Raw genomic sequence first — 13,926 nt, forward strand, 5'->3', positions numbered from 1 at the left:
AAACATGTTCTGATGTCAAAAAGTGGATGAAACCGGCATGCTCTTCCTCTCTCTCGAGCACCCCTCGCCTTTCCCAGCTCTTCTTCCGCGGGGTGTGTTTCTTTGCCTTTCTTTCTCCTAAGCTCCAAGGGCCCTCCTTTTGCCTCTGTAACTTGTTTCCTGCGCCCACACAGCCCAGCTGGCTCACGTCTTCCAGGGATCACTTCTTCTACCTCTGTGCCTTTCTAAACTTTTGCCTGTAAAAAAAAAAAGTGGATGAAACCTAGAAAATCTTTACATAAAGATAGTAAAATAAAATAATATACATCCCCCCCCCCCGCAACAAAAGGAAATGAACAACAAAGAAACTTCCAATAACAGAGGGAGCTTATGATTTTATAAATGGGATCATAGAAAAATAGGTCCCAACAGCAGTAAGTGTCTGGTGTGCTGGGAGAACCCCTGGGAACTGCACACCGGGAGGCTGGTTGGGATACATGGACTTCAGGGTGAGGCAAAGCGTAGAAGAGCAAGAAGGGACTGGCAGGGAGGAACTGCTGTGCTGTTTCAACAGCGGCACCGGCTGGCTGCTCTGCTTATAAACTACTAGAGGCCCAGCACACGAACTCGTGCGCAGGGAGGGTCCCTATGCCTCGCCTGCGATCAAGGCCCAGTCCTGCCCCGCCGCCACCCACCCCAGTTCCCCATTCACCATCCGGCGATTGGAGCCTGCGGGCGGCGGGGGGAGGGAGGGACCCAGAGGTGGTCAATGCACCTCATAGTGTCTGGTTGAGCACTTGTTCTGGTCATTATGCCGTTACGGTCGCTGGGCTTTTATTATATGGGATATTAGTGTTCTTGAGGCCCAAAGTGGGGTGGGCAAAGATGCTCTCCAACGTCTGGAAAGAGTGGCTCAGTTGGTTGAACATTTTTCTGTGCACCTAAAGGTTGCTGGTTCGAGTCCTGGTCAGGGCACATAGCTGGGTTTTGGATTTGATCCCCGATTGGGGCACATACGAAAGGTAACCAATCGATGTTTTTCTCTCACATCTCTGTCTCTTCCTCTCTCTAAGCATGTCCTTGGGTGAAGATTTAAAAAAAAAAAATGCTCCCCAATGAGTAAAATATAAAGCTCCGGGTAGTACTGTAATTAAAAAAGATACTTTAGTAGGAGGAATCACAGTACCTGATATCAAATTACATTACAAGGTCATAGTAATCAAGACATCATGGCCCTAGCTGGTGTGGCTCAGTGGATAGAGCGTTGACCTGCGGAATGAAGAGTTCCGTGTTTGATTCCAGCCAAGGGCACATCCTGGGTTGCGGACTTGATCCCCAGTAGGGGACGTGCAGGAAGCAGCTCAATGATTCTCTCTCATCATTGATGTTTTTATCTCTCTCTCCCTCTTCCTTCCTCTCTGAAATCAATAAAAAAAATATTTTTTAAAAAACAGTAACTTAAAAAAAAAAAAAGAAGACAGCATGGTATTGGCATACAGATCAATGGGATAAAATAGAGAGCCCAGAAATAAACCCACACCTTCATAGTCAATTAATATTTGACAAAAGAAGCAAAAACATACAATGGGGTAAAGACAGACTATTCAATAGATAGTGATGGGAAAATTGGACAAATACATGCAAAAATATTAAACTAACCCACCTTCTTATACAATACTCAAGAATAAACTCAAAATGATTTAAAGATTTAAATGTAAGACTTGAAACTATAAAAATACTAGAAGAAATCATTGGCAGTAAAACCTCTGACATTTCTCATAGCAATATTTTTTTCTGATATATCATCTCAGGCAAGGGAAACAAAATAAAAATATAAACAAATGGAACTACATCAAACTAAAAAGTTTTTGTACAGCAAAGAAAACCATCGACAAAATGAAAAGACAACCCACTGAATGGGAGAACATATTTGCCAATGATACATCTGATAAGGGGTTAATATTCAAAATTTATAAAGAAGTCATACAGCTCAACACCAAAAAGACAACTGAATTACAAAATGAGCAAAGGATCTGAATAGACACTTCTCCAAACAGGACATACAGATGACCAATTGCATCAAAGGAATGCAAATTAAAACCACAATGAGATATCACTTCCCTCCTGCCAGAATGGCTGTCATCAATAAACCAACAAACAAGTGTTTATGAGGATGAGGAGAAAAGGGAACCCTGTGCACTGCTGGTGGGAATGCAGACTGGTGCAGCCACTGTGGAGAGCAGTATGGAGTTTCCTCAAAATGAAACCGCCTTATGACCCAGGGACTCCGCTTCTGGGAATATGTCTGAAGAAACCCAAAACACTAATTAGAAAGAATATATGCACCCCTGTGTCCAATGAAGTGTTATTAATAATAGCCAAGATTTGGAAGCAGCCCAAGTGTCCATCAGTAGATAAAAAACAGTGTTGCCCAGTGTTTAGAGTGTCAACCTTTGAACCAGAGGGTCTTGGGTTTGAGTCCGGTCAAGGGCACGTACCTAGGTTGCAGGTTCCTACAGTCTAGGTGGCGGTGTGGTGCGTGCGGGAGGCAACCAACCTATGTGTTTCTCTCACATCAATGTTTCTCCTCTCTCTCTCTCTCTCTCTCTCTCTCTCTCTCTCTCTCTCTCTCCCTCCCTCCCTTCCTTCCCCTTCCCTTCCCTTCCACTCTCTCTAAAAATCAATGGGAAAAATATCCTCACTCCTTGGGTGAGGATTTAAAAAAAATTTTTTTTAAGCTGTGGTACATTTACACAATGGAATACTAATCAGGAGGAGGAGGAGGAGGAGGAGGAGGAGGAGGAGGAGGAGGAGGAGGAGGAGGGAGAAGGAGAAGAAGAAGAAGAAGAAGAAGAAGAAGAAGAAGAAGAAGAAGAAGAAGAAGAAGAGAGGAGGAGGAGGAGGAGGAGGAGGAGGAGGAGAAGGAGAAGAAGAAGAAGAAGAAGAAGAAGAAGAAGAAGAAGAAGAAGAAGAAGAAGAAGAAGAAGAAGAAGAAGAAGAAGGAGGGGAGGGGAGGGGAGGGGAGGGGAGGGGAGGGGAAGGAAGGAAGGAAGGAAGGAAGGAAGGAAGGAAGGAAGGAAGGAAGGAAGGGAGGGAGGAAGGAAGAAAGAAAAGGAAGGAGGGAAGGAGGGAGGGAGGGAGGGAGGGAGGGAGGGAGGGAGGGAGGGAGGGAGGGAGGGAGAAGAAAAAGACAATCTTACCCTTTGTGACAGCATGGAGGGACCTGGAGAGTATTATGCTCAGTAAAATAAGCCAGGCAGAGAAAGATAAATACCATATGATTTCACTTATATGTGGAATCTAAAGAACAAAATAAATGAACAAACAACATAAAAACAGACTCATAGATAAAGATCAGATTGACAGGGGTCAGAGGGGAGGGAGGTTGCAGGGCTGGGTGAAAAAGGTGAAGGGAATAAGAAGAAAAACAACTCGTAGACACAACAGTATGGCGACTGCCAAAGGGAAAGGGGGAGGTAGAAGAGGGTAGAGGGGAGATAAATAGTGATAGAAAGAGACTTGACTTAGAGTTGTGAACACACAATACAATACACAGACGATATGTCATAGAATTGTACACCTGAAACCTATATAACTTTATTAACCAATGTTACCCCAATAAATTCAATAAAAAGGAAAAAATAAAATAATATACTTCTTATACAGTCATCCCCCCCCCCTTTTTTAATCCTCACCCAAGGATATTTTTTCCATTGATCGGTAGAGAGAGCGGAAGGGATTCCCGAATGGGGCTGGGGATCAAACCTGCACCCCAGGTACATGCCCTTGACCGGGAATCAAACTGGAGACCCTTCGGTGCGCTGGCCCACGCTCTAACCACTGGGCAGCCGGCCAGGTCAGTCATCCCTTCTTATCCGCAGTGTTGCTTTTCACAGTTTGTTACTGCAATCAACTGTAGTCTGAAAATGTTAGCTAGAAAATTCCAGAAATAAACAATTCATAAGTGTTTTTTTTTTTTTTTAGAGAGGAAGAGAGAGGAAGAGAGAGATAGAAACATCAATGATGAGAGCAAATCATTGATCAACTGCCGCCTGCACCCCCCACACTGGAGATCAAGCCCACAATCAGGGTGTGTGCCCCGACAGGGAATCGAACCTCGACCTCCTAGTTCATAGGTCAACGCTCAATCACTGAGCCACACCAGCCAGCCCAATTCATGAGTTTTAAGTTGCGGGCGGCTCTGAGCAGCATGATGAAATCTCACTCCGTCTCCGGCCCTGGCTCTGTCCTGCGCAGTCGCCCTCGGTCCAGCCTACCTGAGCTACATGCGCTCCCTTTAGTCACTGGGTAGCTGTCTGTTACCAAAGACGCCACATCCACATGACCTTTGTCACAGTGTGTTGTTATAAGTGTTCTATTTCATTGTTATTGTTCTCCATCTCTTACTGTGCTGATTTATAATTTAAGCTTTATCACAAATTTGCATGTATAGGAAAACACATAGTATATACAGGATTCGATACTGCCTGCGGTTTCAGGCATCCACTGGGGGTCTTGGAATGTATCCCCACAGATAAGGAAGGACAATGTACACATCATAAAACAAATATTTGGGGAAAACATGTATATGTATGAAAAGAAAGGAAAGGAAGGAAGAAGAAAAAAAGCTTTCATTTAGGTAAATTACATCTATGTATAGTTATCATATTACAATTAAAACTAGTAATTTTTAAAATAAATCTTTATTGTTCAGATTATTACAGTTGTTCCTCTTTTTTTCCCCCATAGCTCCCCTCCACCCAGTTCCCACCCCACCCTCTGCCCTTACCCTCACCCCCACTCTCCTCATCCATAGGTGTACAATTTTTGTCCAGTCTCTTCCTGCACCCCCACACCCCTTTCCCCCCGAGAATTGTCAGTCCACTCCCTTTCTATGACCCTGATTCTATTATATTCACCAGTTTATTCTGTTCATCAGATTTTTTTTTTTATATATATTATTGATTTTTTACAGAGAGGAAGGGAGAGGGATAGAAAGTTAGAAACATCGATGAGAGAGAAATATCGATCAGCTGCCTCCTGCACACCCCCTACTGGGGATGTGCCCACAACCAAGGTACATGCCCTTTTTTAAAAAATATATTTTATTGATTTTTACAGGGAGGAAGGGAGAGGGATAGAGAGCTAGAAACGTCGATGAGAGAGAAACATCAACCAGCTGCCTCCTGCACACCCCCCACCGGGGATGTGCCCGCAACCAAGGTACATGCCCTTGACCGGAATCGAACCTGGGACCCTTCAGTCCGCAGGCCGATGCTCTATCTACTGAGCAAAACTGATTAGGGCTCATCAGATTTTTTATTCACTTGATTTTTAGATTACTTGTTGATAGATATGTATTTGTTGTTCATAATTTTTATCTTTATCCTTTTCTTCTTCTTCCTCTTCTTAAAGAATGCCTTTCAGCATTTCATATAATACTGGTTTGGAGGTGATGAACTCTTTTAGCTTTTTCTTATCTGTGAAGCTCTTTATCTGACCTTCCATTCTGAATGATAGCTTTGCTGGGTAGAGTAATCTTGGTTGTAGGTTCTTGCTATTCATCACTTTGAATATTTCTTGCCACTCCCGTCTGGCCTGCATAGTTTCTGTTGAGAAATCAGCTGACAATTCTATGGGTGCTCCCTTGTAGATAACTAACTGTTTTTCTCTTGCTGCTTTTAATATTCTCTCTTTGTCTTTTGCCCTTGGCATTTTAATTATGATGTGTCTTAGTGTGGTCCTCTTTGGATTCCTTTTGTTTGGGGTTCTCTGCACTTCCTGGACTTGTAAGTCTATTTCTTTCACCAGGTGGGGGAAGTTTTCTGTCATTATTTCTTCAAATAGGTTTTCAGTATCTTGCTCTCTCTCTTCTTCTGGCACCCCCATAATTCGGATGTTGGTACACTTGAAGTTGTCCCAGAGGCTCCTTACACTATCTTCATATTTTTGGACTCTTTTTTTTTTTTTTTTTTTTTTTTTTTTGCTTTTCTGGTTGGGTGTTTTTTGCTTCTTCATGTTTCAAATCTTTGACTTGATTCTTGCGATTCTCTAGTCTGCTGTTGGATCTCTGTATATTATTCTTTATTCCAGTCAGTGTGTGCTTAATTTCTAGTTGGTCCTTTTTCATATCCTTGAGGGTCTCACTAAATTTATCGGCCTTTTCTAGAAAATTCTTGAAAAACCTTATAACCGTGGTTTTGAACTCTATATCCAGTTGTTTGCTTTCCTCCATTTCTTTCATTTGTGACCTGTTTCTTTGTCTCAGCATTTTGGCTGCTTCCCTGTGTTGATAGAGTGGCTTTGTGTGTTACGTGTCCTATAGGGCCCAGTAGCTCATCCTCCCCAATTACCTGAGGTGGACACTCTAGTTGCACCCCTGTGTGGGCTATGTGCACAGTCTTGTTGTAGTTAAGCCTTGATTGTTGTTGGTATCACTGGAAGGAATTGACCTCCAGGCCATTTGGCTGTGAGGATCAGCTGTGTCTACAATGGGAGAACTTCTGTGCTGGAGACACCCTTATGGGGCAATACTTGCTTCAGTGGGGCTTTGGTGCTTACTGGGTCTGCCCCCTGAGTGTGTCCCTTATGGATCTGAGGAGTTATAATCTGGATGGTCCCACTCTGACCCCTGGGTACACTGGCTCTTGGATCTCCAAGGAGGTGCAAATTTAGCCTCTGCCTGAGGCCACCCAGCAGGAGCTATGGAGAGATCTGCAGATTCCTCTTCTTTGTTTGGGGTTTGGAGGTGCCCAGATGATGCCCAGCTGTGAAACAATGCAAGCTGCTGTGGGGCCTTGGGCCTTCTTTTGGCGGCTCTGGGGCTCTCTGACCCAGCTGCAGTTTGTTAGGTAATTTTAGATTGCAAAGGGCCAGGCCATTCATATGCAAAAGCCTCTGTGCACAGCTTGGGTGGGGTGGGGTCTCAGGGAATCAACAGGGTGGAGCAAACAGCTATAGCTGATCCTCAGCCCTGCCCTAAGAGGCCCCCGGGTCTCAGTGTCCCACGGTAATCGCTGCAAGCACCTCTGAGAGAAAGCCGCCCTCAAGTTCTGCCCGATGCCAGACAGTCCAGTTTCTCTCCTGTATGAGTCTGGGTCCCCAGAATCTCGCCCAGAACTGGAGTTCAGAGCAGTCAGGAGCTTGTGTCTCCCTCCCGATTGAAAAAGACAACCATGTACTCAGTTGCCAGCCCTTTCCACTCGTGTGCCTCCATACCTCTGCACTTCCGCAGCTCCTCTGAGTCTCAGTGTGCTTTTCTCTTTCCTTCTAGTTGTAGAATTTCCACTCAGCCAGCCTTCCTGTGGTTCTGGATGATGTCTGTTTTGTCTTTTAGTTGTAGTTTGTTTTTGTTTTTAATATTTTTATTGTTTTTTTTTAATATATTTTATTGATTTTTTTTTACAGAGAGAAAGAGAGAGGGATAGAGAGTTAGAAACATCGATGAGAGAGGAACATCGATCAGCTGCCTCCTGCACACCCCCTACTGGGGATGTGCCCGCAACCAAGGTACATGCCCTTGACCGGAATCGAACCCGGGACTCTTGAGTCCGCAGGCCGACGCTCTATCCACTGAGCCAAACCGGTTATGGCAATTTTATTGATTTTTTACAGAGAGGAAGTGAGAGGGGTAGAGAGTTAGAAACATCGATGATAGAGAAACATCGATCAGCTGCCTCCTGCACACCTCCCTACTGGGGATGTGCCCGCAACCAAGGTACATGCCCTTGACCGGAATCGAACCTGTCCCTTTCAGTCCACAGGCTGACGCTCTATCCACTGAGCCAAACTGGTTTCGGCTTAATAGTAGTTTTGAAGTGGTTGTGCGAGGCAGCAATTTCAGGTGTTTACCTATGCCGCCATCTTGGTTTCTCCTAAAACTAGTAATTTTTTTAATATATTTTTTTTATTGATTTTTTCACAGAGAGAAAGGGAGAGGGATAGAGAGCTAGAAACATCGATGAGAGAGATACATCGACCAGCTGCCTCCTGCACACCCCCCACCGGGGATGTGCCTGCAACCAAGGTACATGCCCTTGACCGGAATCGAACCTGGGACCTTTCAGTCCGCAGACCGACGCTCTATCCACTGAGCCAAACCGGTTTCGGCGTAAAACTAGTAATTTTTTTAAAGCACACAAGCACAGCCCAGCCAGTGTAGCTCAGTGGTTGAGTGTCAACCTATGAAACAGAAGGTCAGGGTTCAATTCCCCAGTCAGGGCACATGCCTGGGTTTCAGGCTCAGTCCCCAGAAGGGGCATGCAGGAGGCAGCCAATCAATGATTCTCTCCCAACACTGATGTTTCTATCTCTCTTCCTCTCTAAAATCAATAAAAATATATTTTAAAAATAAATAAATAAAACACACAAGCACACATTTCATTAGCCATCAGAGCAATAGCATCATCACATGCTATGTAGTCTCTGGAAAACTCCAGAGAATGAAAAAGGCAAATGACCTCTTAACCCTTTGCACTCGCTTGCTTTTTCCTCGATTCCTTTATTCTAATGCTAACCGTGTCGAGTCACACTTGACATCCGAGTGCAAAGGTTAATATTATTATGAAAACTAGAGGCCCAGTGCATAAAATTCATGCACAGGGTGGGGGGGGGGTCCCTCAGCCCAACCTGCACCTTCTCCAATCTGGGACCCCTCAGGGATTGGGCCTAAACTGGCAGTTGGACATCCCTCTCACAATCCGGGACCTCTGGCTCCTAACTGCTCACCTGCCTGCCTGCCCTAACCACTCTGCATGCCTGCCTGATCCCCCTAACTGCCCTCCCCTGCCAGCCTTATCCCCCTAACTGCTCTCCCCTGCCGGCCTGAAACCCCTAACTGCCCTCCCCTGCAGGCCAAGTCACCCCTAACTGCCCTCCCCTGTTGGCCTGGTCACCCCTAACTGCCCTTCAATACAGGTCTGATCCCCCTAACTGCCCTCCCCTGCTGGCCAAGTCACCCCTAACTGCCCTCCCCTGCTGGCCAAGTCACCCCTAACTGCCCTCCCCTGCCAGCCTGGTCGCCCCTAACTGCCTCTGCCTTGGCCCCCACCACCATGGTTTTGTCCAGAAGGACATCTGGATGGTTGTCCAGAAGACGTCTGGTCTAATTAGCATATTACCCTTTTATCAGTTTAGATAGTTTTAATATTGCAGATCCTCTACATGAGTTTGGGAACCCACAGAGGTCCCAAGCCTCACTTTGAGAACTGCTGAGCGAGATTGTTATGCTGTGGTAATAAACAACCCCAGAATCTCAGTAGCTTAGCACATGGGTTTACTTCTTACTTGGACTTCATATCCCCTGAGGGCTGACTGAGGGGTGGCTCTGCATCACTTATTCTCGGGCCAGGCTGGAACACGGCTGGTTCTTAAGTCAAGGGGAAAAGCAAGCGCGAGAATGTCTCAGAATGAAAGCGGCGGCCACCTAGCTGTACATGTTACTGCCACTCACAGCTCTTGGCTGGAACTGGTCAGATGGCTCTTCCTTACCACCAGGGGGCCGGGAAGCACAATCCTGCCTACAGTATGTGAAAATGAGCCTTTCTCCTTGAAGAGATTTTTCTTCCTAATATGGGAAAAATGTCTTTCTTAGAAGCCCCAGCAGACTTTCCCTGGACCAGAATTTGACCAATTGCTGCTAAGGAGAAGTAGTGTTAACCCAAGAGGCTCAGACCCATCACCACACACCCCCTGGGCAGGGGTTGGGGGCCCTTCGTCCATCAACATATTGCTGCCCACCCGATGGCTGAAGAAAATTGGGGCCTAGTTAGCAAGAACGAAGGAAAGAAATGGCTTCACAGCCTTTCCCTCTCGCTCTTGGTTTGGTCTGCTCTCACACCAGTAATCACAAATAGTTTGTTGAAAAAAGCAGGAAACCTACTTAGGGCGTATCTCTTAAAAGGGAGATTTCCCTTCAAAGCAACACTTGCCTAAGAGATATCAAAACTGAATATTGTATTTCATCACAACTAGTTCTAACCGGCTGAAGCTAATAAACAGGTGTGGACTTCGGGCGACTCCTGGGTACCAGACCCTTACTAGACCTAACTCCTTCCTGGCTAAGAAGCAATGGGACTTGTCTTAACCAATTGGGTCAGACCCATGAATTCATTCCATTCTCTCCAAAGTGTTAGTTTTTAATTATTCATTAGCATATTACCATGAAAACCTCCTCCTAGTACTCAAAGCTCTCTTGACTTCTCCCTCTCAGCATCCCTTCCGGTGACTCTCTTCTGCACTGGTGAGTGCCCTTGCCAGGCAAGTACATTCAGCCTTTTTCTTTTTTAAACTTTTAATTTCATTTATTATTATTATTATTATTACTGAGAGAGAGAGGGGAAGGGAAAGGGAGAGAGAAACATCAATGATCAGCTGCCTCCTCACACCACCTACTGGGGATCAAGCCCACAACCCTGGCATGTGCCCTGACCAGGAATGGAACCAGCAACCTTTCCGTGCGTGGGACGATGCTCAACCAACTGAGCCACCCGGCCAGGGCTTTTTTAAACTTTGCTGATCTTTTTTTAAATTCATTGCTAATCCCTTTAGAATGATCACATTTTAGCTTTTTAAAATAGGTTTATACGGGAATTTGGTCTACAATTTGACTATCTAGGAAAAGGGTCATTAAACTTTTTCTGTAAAGGGCAGATGGTAAATGTTTTAGGCTTTGTAAAGGTCTCTGTTGCAAGTAATCAACTCTGACTTTATAGCACAAAGGCAGCCATAGACAATACGTAAATGAATGGGAGTGACTGTGTTCCAATAAAACTTTATTTACAAAAACAGGCTGATGGTTGGGTTTGGCCCCAGGGGGCATAATTTGCCAACTCCTGAACTAGCATTAAAGCCACTAAACTATGGTGTATTATAAAAATCAACCTAAAAGCAAGGTAGAAATCAAATCGGAGAACCCTAGCTGTATTCATATCTCCCAAGATGTAGCCCTCTGCAGAATGGTCCCTAGCAAAAAGGGATCAGAAAGCCACACAGTTTTTCTATGAGCTAATGGGGCTCAGTACAAGCTGGTCTGTCATACCCCAGAGTAACCTGACCTAACCAAGACAGTAGCCTTTAGTGATCAGAATTTTTTTTCAAATATATTTTTAGTGATTTCAGAGAAGAAGGGAGAGTGAGAGATAGAAATGATGATGAGAGAGAATCATTGATCAGGCTGCCTCCTGCACGCCCCCTACTGGGGATCAAGCCTACAACCTGGGCATGTGCCCTTGACCAGAATTGAACCTGGGACCCTTCAGTCCAAAGGCCAGCGCTCTATCCACTCGCAGGCCAACGGTCTAACCACTGAGCCAAACCAGCTAGGGCTAGGGATCAGAAATTTAAGACCATTTATAGAAAAGGATTGTTTGTTTAGTTTTGTCCTTAAACTGGACAAATCATCTAGAACGGTGGCTAGCCCCGCTCAGGACCTTCTGGGGTGATGGAAATGTTCTGTATTGTGCTGTCCAGCGTGGTAGCCACTAGCACGTGGGGAACTGAGCATTTGAAATGCGGTTAGTGAGACTAAGGAACTGAATTTAAATTCTATTTAATTTTAACTGTATTTTAGTAGCCACATGTGGTTAGCTACCTCTATAGTGGACACTGGAGGTCTAGAAGTCCAGCACATGCAGCTCTAGTCCGTGGGGAACTCTTGGGATTCAATGAGGAATCCTCAAGATCCTTATAATAATGCACCCATTTTTCATTAAGCTAGTCTGAAACCCACAGCTACCGACAGCTTCCCTCCTCGCACACTCTCGTTTAGATGTTTAGAATTCAGAAAAATTCTAAACGAGCTGCAGGAGAAATGTCTGTGACAAGAAAGAACATCCTGCGACGTCCTAAGTGGGATCACAGTGGGCAGAAGAGGGAGCGCAGGGGCAGCGGTGCTGGCCCCGGGAGTGAGGACGGCGGGGCCGCGAGCAGACGCCCCGCGGGCTGCTTTCCTGGGTGTGCGAGGCCTGGACTCAAGCTCCGGGCATCTGCAGCCGCCACCACATCCTGACTCTGCCGGAACTCTCAGGACTGTCGCCTGTACCTCACCGAGAATAGGAAGCATTTCTGCCTTGCGGACTGCGCACTATCCTAGAACTGCCGTCACCCTTACCTGTAGTCCGCGTGAATTCTCTGAAAACAACTTACATCTTCCTTCCCCAAAACTATGTACAAAAGTGCTCACTGAGGAACAAAAGTGCTATAGCCGGTGATTTCCACCTGCCTGCCGTGTAGACAGAAGACTTACAAAAAAGAATGATGATCCGTGGCCTCCCCCTGACAGGGTTGGCTGACAGGAGCTTGAAATTGTAATTGCAGATGAACACATTTCTTTCTTTCTTTCTTATTTTATTGATTTTTTTACAGAGAGGAAGGGAAAGGGAGGGATAGAGAGTTAGAAACATCGATGAGAGAGAAACATCGATCAGCTGCCTCCTGCACAGCCCCTACTGGGGATGTGCCTGCAACCAAGCTACATGCCCTTGACCGGAATCGAACCTGAGACCCTTGAGTTCCCAGGCCGATGCTCTATCCACTGAGCCAAACCGGCTAGGACAACACATTTCTTTTACTACATCAAAAATAAGTTACCTTGCCCGGCTGGTGTGGCTCAGTGATGAGTGTTGACTCATGAACCAGGTCACTGTTCGATTCCTGGTTAGGGCACACGCCTGGGTTGCAGGCTCAGTCCCCAGCAGGGGGCGTGCAGGAGGCAGCCAATCAATGATTCTCTCTCCTCCTTGATGTTTCTATCTCCCTTCCTCCCTTTCTCTCTCTTAAATCAATAAAAATATATTTTTAAAAAAGTAAGTTATCTTATTGATGTAAATCAGTCAAAGGATCCTCGTATTCTGCTATTTGGTACAGGACCTGAAAAGTTTCATTTTCAGTCTTATTGGATTACACTTCAAGATGAAACCAATCTAAGTTCTGAGTGTTTGTCAGCTGCTTTATATTTAATTAAGGGATCGATCGGTAAGGGAGGGTTTATCTGGCATTTAAATATTGGGGTTTTTATGAATCTGAAGCAAATAACTTCTTTGTATACAAACTGAAAATGAGAAAATACATAAACAAGCTTACAGGTTATCTTCACTTGTGTCTAAATGGGTTGGCAAGTCCGCACACGCATTGAGTTCTATAAATAAAAGCCACCTTTCATGGAAATCTTGCTCTGCTAAAACCTATCAAAGCCGGAAAAAACGCTGGTCAGCTGCAGGCACGCCTGTCTTCTCCGCGGGGCCTGCTGCCGGGCTGCGCGCCCCAGGCCTGCCCTCTCCGGCTGGCAGGTGGCTCCGCCAGCCCTTCTTTCAGAAAAGGTTTTGGTCCAGAAAGTTTTTGTGTAACGTCTGCTCTGGTGTGAGGACCCACCATGCCCCGAGGGAGGGCCTTACTGCCTCCAACCACTCCCCCTCCCCTCCTGGGACCCCCGCACCCCCAGGGGCTGCACGGGCTCGGCTCTCCGGTCCAGTGTGTGTAGGAGAGCCCCACGGCCAAGAGGCAGGGTCCGTGTCTCCCCGGCCCCAACCCAGGTCTCCCTTCCCCTCTGTTTCTAGGAACCGGCCTCCACGTGGCGCTGGCGCATCGCACTGAACTGAGGTTCTCCCGAAGGAGGGCTGCTCGCTTGAGGCCGAAGCGCTGCGTCCTGCGCGGTGTCCGGCTGCCTTGCGGGAAAGGGCGGTGGGGACGGTGCCAGCCGGTCCCTGGAGGCCAGGCCAGGTGATAACGGGCAGGCGTCGGGGTGCCCGGCACCGGGAAATGGAAGGAGCCGCTGTTATTCTTCCTGCCACAAGGGGGAGTGCCAGTGCGAAGGTCTGGATCACACCGATTAATTAGCTTCTACTACGGAGTATAGTCAATATGACCTCAACTTTTATCAAAGGTCTTTCAAATATGCCCATTCAGAGGGTCACTCCATTCGGTAACATGGAGTGTGCATGTTAGACCCCA

The sequence above is a fragment of the Eptesicus fuscus genome, chromosome 4 (genome assembly GCF_027574615.1).
Source record: "Eptesicus fuscus isolate TK198812 chromosome 4, DD_ASM_mEF_20220401, whole genome shotgun sequence".
NCBI lineage: Eukaryota > Metazoa > Chordata > Mammalia > Chiroptera > Vespertilionidae > Eptesicus > Eptesicus fuscus.